The sequence below is a fragment of the Brachyhypopomus gauderio genome, chromosome 1 (assembly GCF_052324685.1).
Source record: "Brachyhypopomus gauderio isolate BG-103 chromosome 1, BGAUD_0.2, whole genome shotgun sequence".
Lineage (NCBI taxonomy): Eukaryota > Metazoa > Chordata > Actinopteri > Gymnotiformes > Hypopomidae > Brachyhypopomus > Brachyhypopomus gauderio.
In genome coordinates, this window is record NC_135211.1 from 172,938 (window position 1) to 186,481 (window position 13,544).

The window sequence follows — 13,544 nt, forward strand, 5'->3', positions numbered from 1 at the left end:
GTTAGTTTGCCAGATTCTCAATCTCTGGGATGTGAGATCATGCACCAGGTTTAGTGAATGTTTAAGGGTGAAGGTCTTTAGTTTCTGCACAAATTCCACAAACATAGCTCAGGTCCTGCTCAACATGTCAACATGTGGCGACAGCAAGTGCCTTTGGGGTCCTACAAAAATCGCCCGGCTAGCTCAGTCGGTAGAGCATGAGACTCTTAATCTCAGGGTCGTGGGTTCGAGCCCCACGTTGGGCGAGAGGCTGATTTGTTTGAGTGAAATGTTGAAATTTAGTTAATCTGTTTGCACAAAATACGTCTAAAAAAGAAGAGAAAGGAACATACATCGTCCCTGGGTGGGCTCGAACCACCATCCTTTCGGTTAACAGCCGAACGCGCTAACCGATTGCGCCACAGAGACCAGATGCTGCTGTGCTTACATAGTTCTTCCTCAAAAGAAAAACCCAACAAGCACATTCCTCCTGTTTGCTGGCTTTTGATGAAATGAGCCAATGCATAAAGGATGCAACATCAATGTCACTCACACTTTTCTGCTAGCTTGTCTAAAATTCGCCCTTCCTTCAATTTCTCACTTGTCAAGACCTCCAGGTCTTCAAACAAAAGGTCAGTTTGTAGACCCTTTTCCTGTCAAAGTTTTGATCCTTTTGTCCACCAGTCATCGGAATGTGTATGATTTTCACCAGTTTACACAGTGTAGCTCCCTTGCCTTCAGTTGCAGGGTTATGTCCTCTTAGATAAGACGCTTTTGAAATTATTTATGAAAATGCACCCAAAACCTATTCAAAACAGATTTGATGGAAGCACTGCAGGAGCTGCTCCAAGACGCATTTTGTCCAGGAAATGTGCTATCATGAATGCATCCATATCACCAACACACATTTACAAACCAAACCATAGGCAATAAAATACATGAGTAAACTGATTTGTGGACCTTTGTGGCACTTGGTACTGCTGAGATCAGGATCATTACAGAGTTCAGCAATTATTTTCCCAACTAGGTCATTGATACATTGGAATCCCCAATGTTTTCTGGAACAGAATAGGCTATGCCTTTCGGATGAGAATAAAAAAAGACTTCAAGAACCAAAAAAGAAGTTAAGCTGCCTTCAGCTGATGTACTCAGACTAAAGGGAAACACTTTAAATCCCAAGGTGAAATGCACATGCTCAAAATTTTATCAGGACAGAGTACATGTTTTACTTTGATATTAAGAGTGATCAATGGATTGTCTTCCAGTAAATTAATGTTTTCTTCCGCTACAAAACGTTTTTTCAACAACTATAAAGAGGCTATGCAACGAAACTGAGCTGGGATGTCAAGTGCCTTTAATGGTACCTTTTTGACCCCACTTCAAATGCTGCTGTTACCTGACCAGTTCGATTGTTAGTTTGCCAGATTCTCAATCTCTGGGATGTGAGATCATGCACCAGGTTTAGTGAATGTTTAAGGGTGAAGGTCTTTAATTTCTGCACAAATTCCACAAACATAGCTCAGGTCCTGCTCAACATGTCAACATGTGGCGACAGCAAGTGCCTTTGGGTTCCTACAAAAATCGCCCGGCTAGCTCAGTCGGTAGAGCATGAGACTCTTAATCTCAGGGTCGTGGGTTCGAGCCCCACGTTGGGCGAGAGGCTGATTTGTTTGAGTGAAATGTTGAAATTTAGTTAATCTGTTTGCACAAAATACGTCTAAAAAAGAAGAGAAAGGAACATACATCGTCCCTGGGTGGGCTCGAACCACCATCCTTTCGGTTAACAGCCGAACGCGCTAACCGATTGCGCCACAGAGACCAGATGCTGCTGTGCTTACATAGTTCTTCCTCAAAAGAAAAACCCAACAAGCACATTCCTCCTGTTTGCTGGCTTTTGATGAAATGAGCCAATGCATAAAGGATGCAACATCAATGTCACTCACACTTTTCTGCTAGCTTGTCTAAAATTCGCCCTTCCTTCAATTTCTCACTTGTCAAGACCTGCAGGTCTTCAAACAAAAGGTCAGTTTGTAGACCCTTTTCCTGTCAAAGTTTTGATCCTTTTGTCCACCAGTCATCGGAATGTGTATGATTTTCACCAGTTTACACAGTGTAGCTCCCTTGCCTTCAGTTGCAGGGTTATGTCCTCTTAGATAAGACGCTTTTGAAATTATTTGTGAAAATGCACCCAAAACCTATTCAAAACAGATTTGATGGAAGCACTGCAGGAGCTGCTCCAAGACGCATTTTGTCCAGAAAATGTGCTATCATGAATGCATCCATATCACCAACACACATTTACAAACCAAACCATAGGCAATAAAATACATGAGTAAACTGATTTGTGGACCTTTGTGGCACTTGGTACTGCTGAGATCAGGATCATAACAGAGTTCAGCAATTATTTTCCCAACTAGGTCATTGATACATTGGAATCCCCAATGTTTTCTGGAACAGAATAGGCTATGCCTTTCGGATGAGAATAAAAAAAGACTTCAAGAACCAAAAAAGAAGTTAAGCTGCCTTCAGCTGATGTACTCAGACTAAAGGGAAACACTTTAAATCCCAAGGTGAAATGCACATGCTCAAAATTTTATCAGGACAGAGTACATGTTTTACTTTGATATTAGGAGTGATCAATGGATTGTCTTCCAGTAAATTAATGTTTTCTTCCGCTACAAAACGTTTTTTCAACAACTATAAAGAGGCTATGCAACGAAACTGAGCTGGGATGTCAAGTGCCTTTAATGGTACCTTTTTGACCCCACTTCAAATGCTGCTGTTACCTGACCAGTTCGATTGTTAGTTTGCCAGATTCTCAATCTCTGGGATGTGAGATCATGCACCAGGTTTAGTGAATGTTTAAGGGTGAAGGTCTTTAATTTCTGCACAAATTCCACAAACATAGCTCAGGTCCTGCTCAACATGTCAACATGTGGCGACAGCAAGTGCCTTTGGGGTCCTACAAAAATCGCCCGGCTAGCTCAGTCGGTAAAGCATGAGACTCTTAATCTCAGGGTCGTGAGTTCGAGCCCCATGTTGGGCGAGAGGCTGATTTGTTTGAGTGAAATGTTGAAATTTAGTTAATCTGTTTGCACAAAATACGTCTAAAAAAGAAGAGAAAGGAACATACATCGTCCCTGGGTGGGCTCGAACCACCATCCTTTCGGTTAACAGCCGAACGCGCAAACCGATTGCGCCACAGAGACCAGATGCTGCTGTGCTTACATAGTTCTTCCTATAAAGAAAAACCCAACAAGCACATTCCTCCTGTTTGCTGGCTTTTGATGAAATGAGCCAATGCATAAAGGATGCAACATCAATGTCACTCACAATTTTCTGCTAGCTTGTCTAAAATTCGCCCTTCCTTCAATTTCTCACTTGTCAAGCCCTGCAGGTCTTCAAACAAAAGGTCAGTTTGTAGACCCTTTTCCTGTCAAAGTTTTGATCCTTTTGTCCACCAGTCATCGGAATGTGTATGATTTTCACCAGTTTACACAGTGTAGCTCCCTTGCCTTCAGTTGCAGGGTTATGTCCTCTTAGATAAGACGCTTTTGAAATTATTTGTGAAAATGCACCCAAAACCTATTCAAAACAGATTTGATGGAAGCACTGCAGGAGCTGCTCCAAGACGCATTTTGTCCAGAAAATGTGCTATCATGAATGCATCCATATCACCAACACACATTTACAAACCAAACCATAGGCAATAAAATACATGAGTAAACTGATTTGTGGACCTTTGTGGCACTTGGTACTGCTGAGATCAGGATCATTACAGAGTTCAGCAATTATTTTCCCAACTAGGTCATTGATACATTGGAATCCCCAATGTTTTCTGGAACAGAATAGGCTATGCCTTTCGGATGAGAATAAAAAAAGACTTCAAGAACCAAAAAAGAAGTTAAGCTGCCTTCAGCTGATGTACTCAGACTAAAGGGAAACACTTTAAATCCCAAGGTGAAATGCACATGCTCAAAATTTTATCAGGACAGAGTACATGTTTTACTTTGATATTAAGAGCGATCACTAGATTGTCTTCCAGTAAATTAATGTTTTCTTCCGCTACAAAACGTTTTTTCAACAACTATAAAGAGGCTATGCAACGAAACTGAGCTGAGATGTCAAGTGCCTTTAATGGTACATTTTTGACCCCACTTCAAATGCTGCTGTTACCTGACCAGTTCCATTGTTAGTTTGCCAGATTCTCAATCTCTGGGATGTGAGATCATGCACCAGGTTTAGTGAATGTTTAAGGGTGAAGGTCTTTAGTTTCTGCACAAATTCCACAAACATAGCTCAGGTCCTGCTCAACATGTCAACATGTGGCGACAGCAAGTGCCTTTGGGGTCCTACAAAAATCGCCCGGCTAGCTCAGTCGGTAAAGCATGAGACTCTTAATCTCAGGGTCGTGGGTTCGAGCCCCACGTTGGGCGAGAGGCTGATTTGTTTGAGTGAAATGTTGAAATTTAGTTAATCTGTTTGCACAAAATACGTCTAAAAAAGAAGAGAAAGGAACATACATCGTCCCTGGGTGGGCTCGAACCACCATCCTTTCGGTTAACAGCCGAACGCGCTAACCGATTGCGCCACAGAGACCAGATGCTGCTGTGCTTACATAGTTCTTCCTCAAAAGAAAAACCCAACAAGCACATTCCTCCTGTTTGCTGGCTTTTGATGAAATGAGCCAATGCATAAAGGATGCAACATCAATGTCACTCACACTTTTCTGCTAGCTTGTCTAAAATTCGCCCTTCCTTCAATTTCTCACTTGTCAAGACCTCCAGGTCTTCAAACAAAAGGTCAGTTTGTAGACCCTTTTCCTGTCAAAGTTTTGATCCTTTTGTCCACCAGTCATCGGAATGTGTATGATTTTCACCAGTTTACACAGTGTAGCTCCCTTGCCTTCAGTTGCAGGGTTATGTCGTCTTAGATAAGACGCTTTTGAAATTATTTGTGAAAATGCACCCAAAACCTATTCAAAACACATTTGATGGAAGCACTGCAGGAGCTGCTCCAAGACGCATTTTGTCCAGAAAATGTGCTATCATGAATGCATCCATATCACCAACACACATTTACAAACCAAACCATAGGCAATAAAATACATGAGTAAACTGATTTGTGGACCTTTGTGGCACTTGGTACTGCTGAGATCAGGATCATAACAGAGTTCAGCAATTATTTTCCCAACTAGGTCATTGATACATTGGAATCCCCAATGTTTTCTGGAACAGAATAGGCTATGCCTTTCGGATGAGAATAAAAAAAGACTTCAAGAACCAAAAAAGAAGTTAAGCTGCCTTCAGCTGATGTACTCAGACTAAAGGGAAACACTTTAAATCCCAAGGTGAAATGCACATGCTCAAAATTTTATCAGGACAGAGTACATGTTTTACTTTGATATTAAGAGCGATCACTGGATTGTCTTCCAGTAAATTAATGTTTTCTTCCGCTACAAAACGTTTTTTCAACAACTATAAAGAGGCTATGCAACGAAACTGAGCTGGGATGTCAAGTGCCTTTAATGGTACCTTTTTGACCCCACTTCAAATGCTGCTGTTACCTGACCAGTTCGATTGTTAGTTTGCCAGATTCTCAATCTCTGGGATGTGAGATCATGCACCAGGTTTAGTGAATGTTTAAGGGTGAAGGTCTTTAATTTCTGCACAAATTCCACAAACATAGCTCAGGTCCTGCTCAACATGTCAACATGTGGCGACAGCAAGTGCCTTTGGGGTCCTACAAAAATCGCCCGGCTAGCTCAGTCGGTAGAGCATGAGACTCTTAATCTCAGGGTCGTGAGTTCGAGCCCCATGTTGGGTGAGAGGCTGATTTGTTTGAGTGAAATGTTGAAATTTAGTTAATCTGTTTGCACAAAATACGTCTAAAAAAGAAGAGAAAGGAACATACATCGTCCCTGGGTGGGCTCGAACCACCATCCTTTCGGTTAACAGCCGAACGCGCTAACCGATTGCGCCACAGAGACCAGATGCTGCTGTGCTTACATAGTTCTTCCTATAAAGAAAAACCCAACAAGCACATTCCTCCTGTTTGCTGGCTTTTGATGAAATGAGCCAATGCATAAAGGATGCAACATCAATGTCACTCACACTTTTCTGCTAGCTTGTCTAAAATTCGCCCTTCCTTCAGTTTCTCACTTGTCAAGACCTGCAGGTCTTCAAACAAAAGGTCAGTTTGTAGACCCTTTTCCTGTCAAAGTTTTGATCCTTTTGTCCACCAGTCATCGGAATGTGTATGATTTTCACCAGTTTACACAGTGTAGCTCCCTTGCCTTCAGTTGCAGGGTTATGTCCTCTTAGATAAGACGCTTTTGAAATTATTTGTGAAAATGCACCCAAAACCTATTCAAAACAGATTTGATGGAAGCACTGCAGGAGCTGCTCCAAGACGCATTTTGTCCAGAAAATGTGCTATCATGAATGCATCCATATCACCAACACACATTTACAAACCAAACCATAGGCAATAAAATACATGAGTAAACTGATTTGTGGACCTTTGTGGCACTTGGTACTGCTGAGATCAGGATCATTACAGAGTTCAGCAATTATTTTCCCAACTAGGTCATTGATACATTGGAATCCCCAATGTTTTCTGGAACAGAATAGGCTATGCCTTTCGGATGAGAATAAAAAAAGACTTCAAGAACCAAAAAAGAAGTTAAGCTGCCTTCAGCTGATGTACTCAGACTAAAGGGAAACACTTTAAATCCCAAGGTGAAATGCACATGCTCAAAATTTTATCAGGACAGAGTACATGTTTTACTTTGATATTAAGAGCGATCACTAGATTGTCTTCCAGTAAATTAATGTTTTCTTCCGCTACAAAACGTTTTTTCAACAACTATAAAGAGGCTATGCAACGAAACTGAGCTGAGATGTCAAGTGCCTTTAATGGTTCATTTTTGACCCCACTTCAAATGCTGCTGTTACCTGACCAGTTCGATTGTTAGTTTGCCAGATTCTCAATCTCTGGGATGTGAGATCATGCACCAGGTTTAGTGAATGTTTAAGGGTGAAGGTCTTTAGTTTCTGCACAAATTCCACAAACATAGCTCAGGTCCTGCTCAACATGTCAACATGTGGCGACAGCAAGTGCCTTTGGGGTCCTACAAAAATCGCCCGGCTAGCTCAGTCGGTAGAGCATGAGACTCTTAATCTCAGGGTCGTGGGTTCGAGCCCCACGTTGGGCGAGAGGCTGATTTGTTTGAGTGAAATGTTGAAATTTAGTTAATCTGTTTGCACAAAATACGTCTAAAAAAGAAGAGAAAGGAACATACATCGTCCCTGAGTGGGCTCGAACCACCATCCTTTCGGTTAACAGCCTAACGCGCTAACCGATTGCGCCACAGAGACCAGATGCTGCTGTGCTTACATAGTTCTTCCTCAAAAGAAAAACCCAACAAGCACATTCCTCCTGTTTGCTGGCTTTTGATGAAATGAGCCAATGCATAAAGGATGCAACATCAATGTCACTCACAATTTTCTGCTAGCTTGTCTAAAATTCGCCCTTCCTTCAATTTCTCACTTGTCAAGACCTGCAGGTCTTCAAACAAAAGGTCAGTTTGTAGACCCTTTTCCTGTCAAAGTTTTGATCCTTTTGTCCACCAGTCATCGGAATGTGTATGATTTTCACCAGTTTACACAGTGTAGCTCCCTTGCTTTCAGTTGCAGGGTTATGTCCTCTTAGATAAGACGCTTTTGAAATTATTTGTGAAAATGCACCCAAAACCTATTCAAAACAGATTTGATGGAAGCACTGCAGGAGCTGCTCCAAGACGCATTTTGTCCAGAAAATGTGCTATCATGAATGCATCCATATCACCAACACACATTTACAAACCAAACCATAGGCAATAAAATACATGAGTAAACTGATTTGTGGACCTTTGTGGCACTTGGTACTGCTGAGATCAGGATCATAACAGAGTTCAGCAATTATTTTCCCAACTAGGTCATTGATACATTGGAATCCCCAATGTTTTCTGGAACAGAATAGGCTATGCCTTTCGGATGAGAATAAAAAAAGACTTCAAGAACCAAAAAAGAAGTTAAGCTGCCTTCAGCTGATGTACTCAGACTAAAGGGAAACACTTTAAATCCCAAGGTGAAATGCACATGCTCAAAATTTTATCAGGACAGAGTACATGTTTTACTTTGATATTAAGAGCGATCACTAGATTGTCTTCCAGTAAATTAATGTTTTCTTCCGCTACAAAACGTTTTTTCAACAACTATAAAGAGGCTATGCAACGAAACTGAGCTGAGATGTCAAGTGCCTTTAATGGTACATTTTTGACCCCACTTCAAATGCTGCTGTTACCTGACCAGTTCCATTGTTAGTTTGCCAGATTCTCAATCTCTGGGATGTGAGATCATGCACCAGGTTTAGTGAATGTTTAAGGGTGAAGGTCTTTAGTTTCTGCACAAATTCCACAAACATAGCTCAGGTCCTGCTCAACATGTCAACATGTGGCGACAGCAAGTGCCTTTGGGGTCCTACAAAAATCGCCCGGCTAGCTCAGTCGGTAGAGCATGAGACTCTTAATCTCAGGGTCGTGGGTTCGAGCCCCACGTTGGGCGAGAGGCTGATTTGTTTGAGTGAAATGTTGAAATTTATTTAATCTGTTTGCACAAAATACGTCTAAAAAAGAAGAGAAAGGAACATACATCGTCCCTGGGTGGGCTCGAACCACCATCCTTTCGGTTAACAGCCGAACGCGCTAACCGATTGCGCCACAGAGACCAGATGCTGCTGTGCTTACATAGTTCTTCCTCAAAAGAAAAACCCAACAAGCACATTCCTCCTGTTTGCTGGCTTTTGATGAAATGAGCCAATGCATAAAGGATGCAACATCAATGTCACTCACACTTTTCTGCTAGCTTGTCTAAAATTCGCCCTTCCTTCAATTTCTCACTTGTCAAGACCTGCAGGTCTTCAAACAAAAGGTCAGTTTGTAGACCCTTTTCCTGTCAAAGTTTTGATCCTTTTGTCCACCAGTCATCGGAATGTGTATGATTTTCACCAGTTTACACAGTGTAGCTCCCTTGCCTTCAGTTGCAGGGTTATGTCCTCTTAGATAAGACGCTTTTGAAATTATTTATGAAAATGCACCCAAAACCTATTCAAAACAGATTTGATGGAAGCACTGCAGGAGCTGCTCCAAGACGCATTTTGTCCAGGAAATGTGCTATCATGAATGCATCCATATCACCAACACACATTTACAAACCAAACCATAGGCAATAAAATACATGAGTAAACTGATTTGTGGACCTTTGTGGCACTTGGTACTGCTGAGATCAGGATCATTACAGAGTTCAGCAATTATTTTCCCAACTAGGTCATTGATACATTGGAATCCCCAATGTTTTCTGGAACAGAATAGGCTATGCCTTTCGGATGAGAATAAAAAAAGACTTCAAGAACCAAAAAAGAAGTTAAGCTGCCTTCAGCTGATGTACTCAGACTAAAGGGAAACACTTTAAATCCCAAGGTGAAATGCACATGCTCAAAATTTTATCAGGACAGAGTACATGTTTTACTTTGATATTAAGAGCGATCACTGGATTGTCTTCCAGTAAATTAATGTTTTCTTCCGCTACAAAACGTTTTTTCAACAACTATAAAGAGGCTATGCAACGAAACTGAGCTGGGATGTCAAGTGCCTTTAATGGTACCTTTTTGACCCCACTTCAAATGCTGCTGTTACCTGACCAGTTCGATTGTTAGTTTGCCAGATTCTCAATCTCTGGGATGTGAGATCATGCACCAGGTTTAGTGAATGTTTAAGGGTGAAGGTCTTTAATTTCTGCACAAATTCCACAAACATAGCTCAGGTCCTGCTCAACATGTCAACATGTGGCGACAGCAAGTGCCTTTGGGGTCCTACAAAAATCGCCCGGCTAGCTCAGTCGGTAGAGCATGAGACTCTTAATCTCAGGGTCGTGGGTTCGAGCCCCACGTTGGGCGAGAGGCTGATTTGTTTGAGTGAAATGTTGAAATTTAGTTAATCTGTTTGCACAAAATACGTCTAAAAAAGAAGAGAAAGGAACATACATCGTCCCTGGGTGGGCTCGAACCACCATCCTTTCGGTTAACAGCCGAACGCGCTAACCGATTGCGCCACAGAGACCAGATGCTGCTGTGCTTACATAGTTCTTCCTCAAAAGAAAAACCCAACAAGCACATTCCTCCTGTTTGCTGGCTTTTGATGAAATGAGCCAATGCATAAAGGATGCAACATCAATGTCACTCACACTTTTCTGCTAGCTTGTCTAAAATTCGCCCTTCCTTCAATTTCTCACTTGTCAAGACCTGCAGGTCTTCAAACAAAAGGTCAGTTTGTAGACCCTTTTCCTGTCAAAGTTTTGATCCTTTTGTCCACCAGTCATCGGAATGTGTATGATTTTCACCAGTTTACACAGTGTAGCTCCCTTGCCTTCAGTTGCAGGGTTATGTCCTCTTAGATAAGACGCTTTTGAAATTATTTGTGAAAATGCACCCAAAACCTATTCAAAACAGATTTGATGGAAGCACTGCAGGAGCTGCTCCAAGACGCATTTTGTCCAGAAAATGTGCTATCATGAATGCATCCATATCACCAACACACATTTACAAACCAAACCATAGGCAATAAAATACATGAGTAAACTGATTTGTGGACCTTTGTGGCACTTGGTACTGCTGAGATCAGGATCATTACAGAGTTCAGCAATTATTTTCCCAACTAGGTCATTGATACATTGGAATCCCCAATGTTTTCTGGAACAGAATAGGCTATGCCTTTCGGATGAGAATAAAAAAAGACTTCAAGAACCAAAAAAGAAGTTAAGCTGCCTTCAGCTGATGTACTCAGACTAAAGGGAAACACTTTAAATCCCAAGGTGAAATGCACATGCTCAAAATTTTATCAGGACAGAGTACATGTTTTACTTTGATATTAAGAGTGATCAATGGATTGTCTTCCAGTAAATTAATGTTTTCTTCCGCTACAAAACGTTTTTTCAACAACTATAAAGAGGCTATGCAACGAAACTGAGCTGGGATGTCAAGTGCCTTTAATGGTACCTTTTTGACCCCACTTCAAATGCTGCTGTTACCTGACCAGTTCGATTGTTAGTTTGCCAGATTCTCAATCTCTGGGATGTGAGATCATGCACCAGGTTTAGTGAATGTTTAAGGGTGAAGGTCTTTAATTTCTGCACAAATTCCACAAACATAGCTCAGGTCCTGCTCAACATGTCAACATGTGGTGACAGCAAGTGCCTTTGGGGTCCTACAAAAATCGCCCGGCTAGCTCAGTCGGTAGAGCATGAGACTCTTAATCTCAGGGTCGTGAGTTCGAGCCCCATGTTGGGCGAGAGGCTGATTTGTTTGAGTGAAATGTTGAAATTTAGTTAATCTGTTTGCACAAAATACGTCTAAAAAAGAAGAGAAAGGAACATACATCGTCCCTGGGTGGGCTCGAACCACCATCCTTTCGGTTAACAGCCGAACGCGCTAACCGATTGCGCCACAGAGACCAGATGCTGCTGTGCTTACATAGTTCTTCCTCAAAAGAAAAACCCAACAAGCACATTCCTCCTGTTTGCTGGCTTTTGATGAAATGAGCCAATGCATAAAGGATGCAACATCAATGTCACTCACACTTTTCTGCTAGCTTGTCTAAAATTCGCCCTTCCTTCAATTTCTCACTTGTCAAGACCTCCAGGTCTTCAAACAAAAGGTCAGTTTGTAGACCCTTTTCCTGTCAAAGTTTTGATCCTTTTGTCCACCAGTCATCGGAATGTGTATGATTTTCACCAGTTTACACAGTGTAGCTCCCTTGCCTTCAGTTGCAGGGTTATGTCGTCTTAGATAAGACGCTTTTGAAATTATTTGTGAAAATGCACCCAAAACCTATTCAAAACAGATTTGATGGAAGCACTGCAGGAGCTGCTCCAAGACGCATTTTGTCCAGAAAATGTGCTATCATGAATGCATCCATATCACCAACACACATTTACAAACCAAACCATAGGCAATAAAATACATGAGTAAACTGATTTGTGGACCTTTGTGGCACTTGGTACTGCTGAGATCAGGATCATTACAGAGTTCAGCAATTATTTTCCCAACTAGGTCATTGATACATTGGAATCCCCAATGTTTTCTGGAACAGAATAGGCTATGCCTTTCGGATGAGAATAAAAAAAGACTTCAAAAACCAAAAAAGAAGTTAAGCTGCCTTCAGCTGATGTACTCAGACTAAAGGGAAACACTTTAAATCCCAAGGTGAAATGCACATGCTCAAAATTTTATCAGGACAGAGTACATGTTTTACTTTGATATTAAGAGTGATCAATGGATTGTCTTCCAGTAAATTAATGTTTTCTTCCGCTACAAAACGTTTTTTCAACAACTATAAAGAGGCTATGCAACGAAACTGAGCTGGGATGTCAAGTGCCTTTAATGGTACCTTTTTGACCCCACTTCAAATGCTGCTGTTACCTGACCAGTTCGATTGTTAGTTTGCCAGATTCTCAATCTCTGGGATGTGAGATCATGCACCAGGTTTAGTGAATGTTTAAGGGTGAAGGTCTTTAATTTCTGCACAAATTCCACAAACATAGCTCAGGTCCTGCTCAACATGTCAACATGTGGCGACAGCAAGTGCCTTTGGGGTCCTACAAAAATCGCCCGGCTAGCTCAGTCGGTAGAGCATGAGACTCTTAATCTCAGGGTCGTGAGTTCGAGCCCCATGTTGGGCGAGAGGCTGATTTGTTTGAGTGAAATGTTGAAATTTAGTTAATCTGTTTGCACAAAATACGTCTAAAAAAGAAGAGAAAGGAACATACATCGTCCCTGGGTGGGCTCGAACCACCATCCTTTCGGTTAACAGCCGAACGCACTAACCGATTGCGCCACAGAGACCAGATGCTGCTGTGCTTACATAGTTCTTCCTCAAAAGAAAAACCCAACAAGCACATTCCTCCTGTTTGCTGGCTTTTGATGAAATGAGCCAATGCATAAAGGATGCAACATCAATGTCACTCACACTTTTCTGCTAGCTTGTCTAAAATTCGCCCTTCCTTCAATTTCTCACTTGTCAAGACCTCCAGGTCTTCAAACAAAAGGTCAGTTTGTAGACCCTTTTCCTGTCAAAGTTTTGATCCTTTTGTCCACCAGTCATCGGAATGTGTATGATTTTCACCAGTTTACACAGTGTAGCTCCCTTGCCTTCAGTTGCAGGGTTACGTCGTCTTAGATAAGACGCTTTTGAAATTATTTGTGAAAATGCACCCAAAACCTATTCAAAACAGATTTGATGGAAGCACTGCAGGAGCTGCTCCAAGACGCATTTTGTCCAGAAAATGTGCTATCATGAATGCATCCATATCACCAACACACATTTACAAACCAAACCATAGGCAATAAAATACATGAGTAAACTGATTTGTGGACCTTTGTGGCACTTGGTACTGCTGAGATCAGGATCATTACAGAGTTCAGCAATTATTTTCCCAACTAGGTCATTGATACATTGGAATCCCCAATGT

The 13,544-nt window shown here is 41.6% G+C and overlaps 13 non-coding genes across 13 annotated transcripts; 6 read left to right on the plus strand and 7 right to left on the minus strand.

Moving 5' to 3' along the window:
• The first annotated feature begins 172 nt into the window (after window positions 1–172).
• Window positions 173–245, plus strand: trnak-cuu (transfer RNA lysine (anticodon CUU)). The gene has a single exon. It is a non-coding gene; the product is annotated as a tRNA-Lys (tRNA).
• Window positions 246–334: 89 nt separating this feature from the next.
• trnan-guu (transfer RNA asparagine (anticodon GUU)) lies at window positions 335–408 on the minus strand. Its single transcript has one exon. It is a non-coding gene; the product is annotated as a tRNA-Asn (tRNA).
• A 1,154-nt stretch (window positions 409–1,562) lies between these two features.
• Window positions 1,563–1,635, plus strand: trnak-cuu (transfer RNA lysine (anticodon CUU)). The gene has a single exon. It is a non-coding gene; the product is annotated as a tRNA-Lys (tRNA).
• An 89-nt stretch (window positions 1,636–1,724) lies between these two features.
• Window positions 1,725–1,798, minus strand: trnan-guu (transfer RNA asparagine (anticodon GUU)). Its single transcript has one exon. It is a non-coding gene; the product is annotated as a tRNA-Asn (tRNA).
• A 2,544-nt stretch (window positions 1,799–4,342) lies between these two features.
• Window positions 4,343–4,415, plus strand: trnak-cuu (transfer RNA lysine (anticodon CUU)). Its single transcript has one exon. It is a non-coding gene; the product is annotated as a tRNA-Lys (tRNA).
• Window positions 4,416–4,504: 89 nt separating this feature from the next.
• Window positions 4,505–4,578, minus strand: trnan-guu (transfer RNA asparagine (anticodon GUU)). The gene has a single exon. It is a non-coding gene; the product is annotated as a tRNA-Asn (tRNA).
• A 1,316-nt stretch (window positions 4,579–5,894) lies between these two features.
• Window positions 5,895–5,968, minus strand: trnan-guu (transfer RNA asparagine (anticodon GUU)). Its single transcript has one exon. It is a non-coding gene; the product is annotated as a tRNA-Asn (tRNA).
• A 1,154-nt stretch (window positions 5,969–7,122) lies between these two features.
• Window positions 7,123–7,195, plus strand: trnak-cuu (transfer RNA lysine (anticodon CUU)). The gene has a single exon. It is a non-coding gene; the product is annotated as a tRNA-Lys (tRNA).
• A 1,317-nt stretch (window positions 7,196–8,512) lies between these two features.
• On the plus strand, window positions 8,513–8,585 carry trnak-cuu (transfer RNA lysine (anticodon CUU)). The gene has a single exon. It is a non-coding gene; the product is annotated as a tRNA-Lys (tRNA).
• An 89-nt stretch (window positions 8,586–8,674) lies between these two features.
• Window positions 8,675–8,748, minus strand: trnan-guu (transfer RNA asparagine (anticodon GUU)). The gene has a single exon. It is a non-coding gene; the product is annotated as a tRNA-Asn (tRNA).
• A 1,154-nt stretch (window positions 8,749–9,902) lies between these two features.
• Window positions 9,903–9,975, plus strand: trnak-cuu (transfer RNA lysine (anticodon CUU)). Its single transcript has one exon. It is a non-coding gene; the product is annotated as a tRNA-Lys (tRNA).
• Window positions 9,976–10,064: 89 nt separating this feature from the next.
• Window positions 10,065–10,138, minus strand: trnan-guu (transfer RNA asparagine (anticodon GUU)). Its single transcript has one exon. It is a non-coding gene; the product is annotated as a tRNA-Asn (tRNA).
• Window positions 10,139–11,454: 1,316 nt separating this feature from the next.
• On the minus strand, window positions 11,455–11,528 carry trnan-guu (transfer RNA asparagine (anticodon GUU)). Its single transcript has one exon. It is a non-coding gene; the product is annotated as a tRNA-Asn (tRNA).
• Between the last annotated feature and the right edge of the window lie 2,016 nt (window positions 11,529–13,544).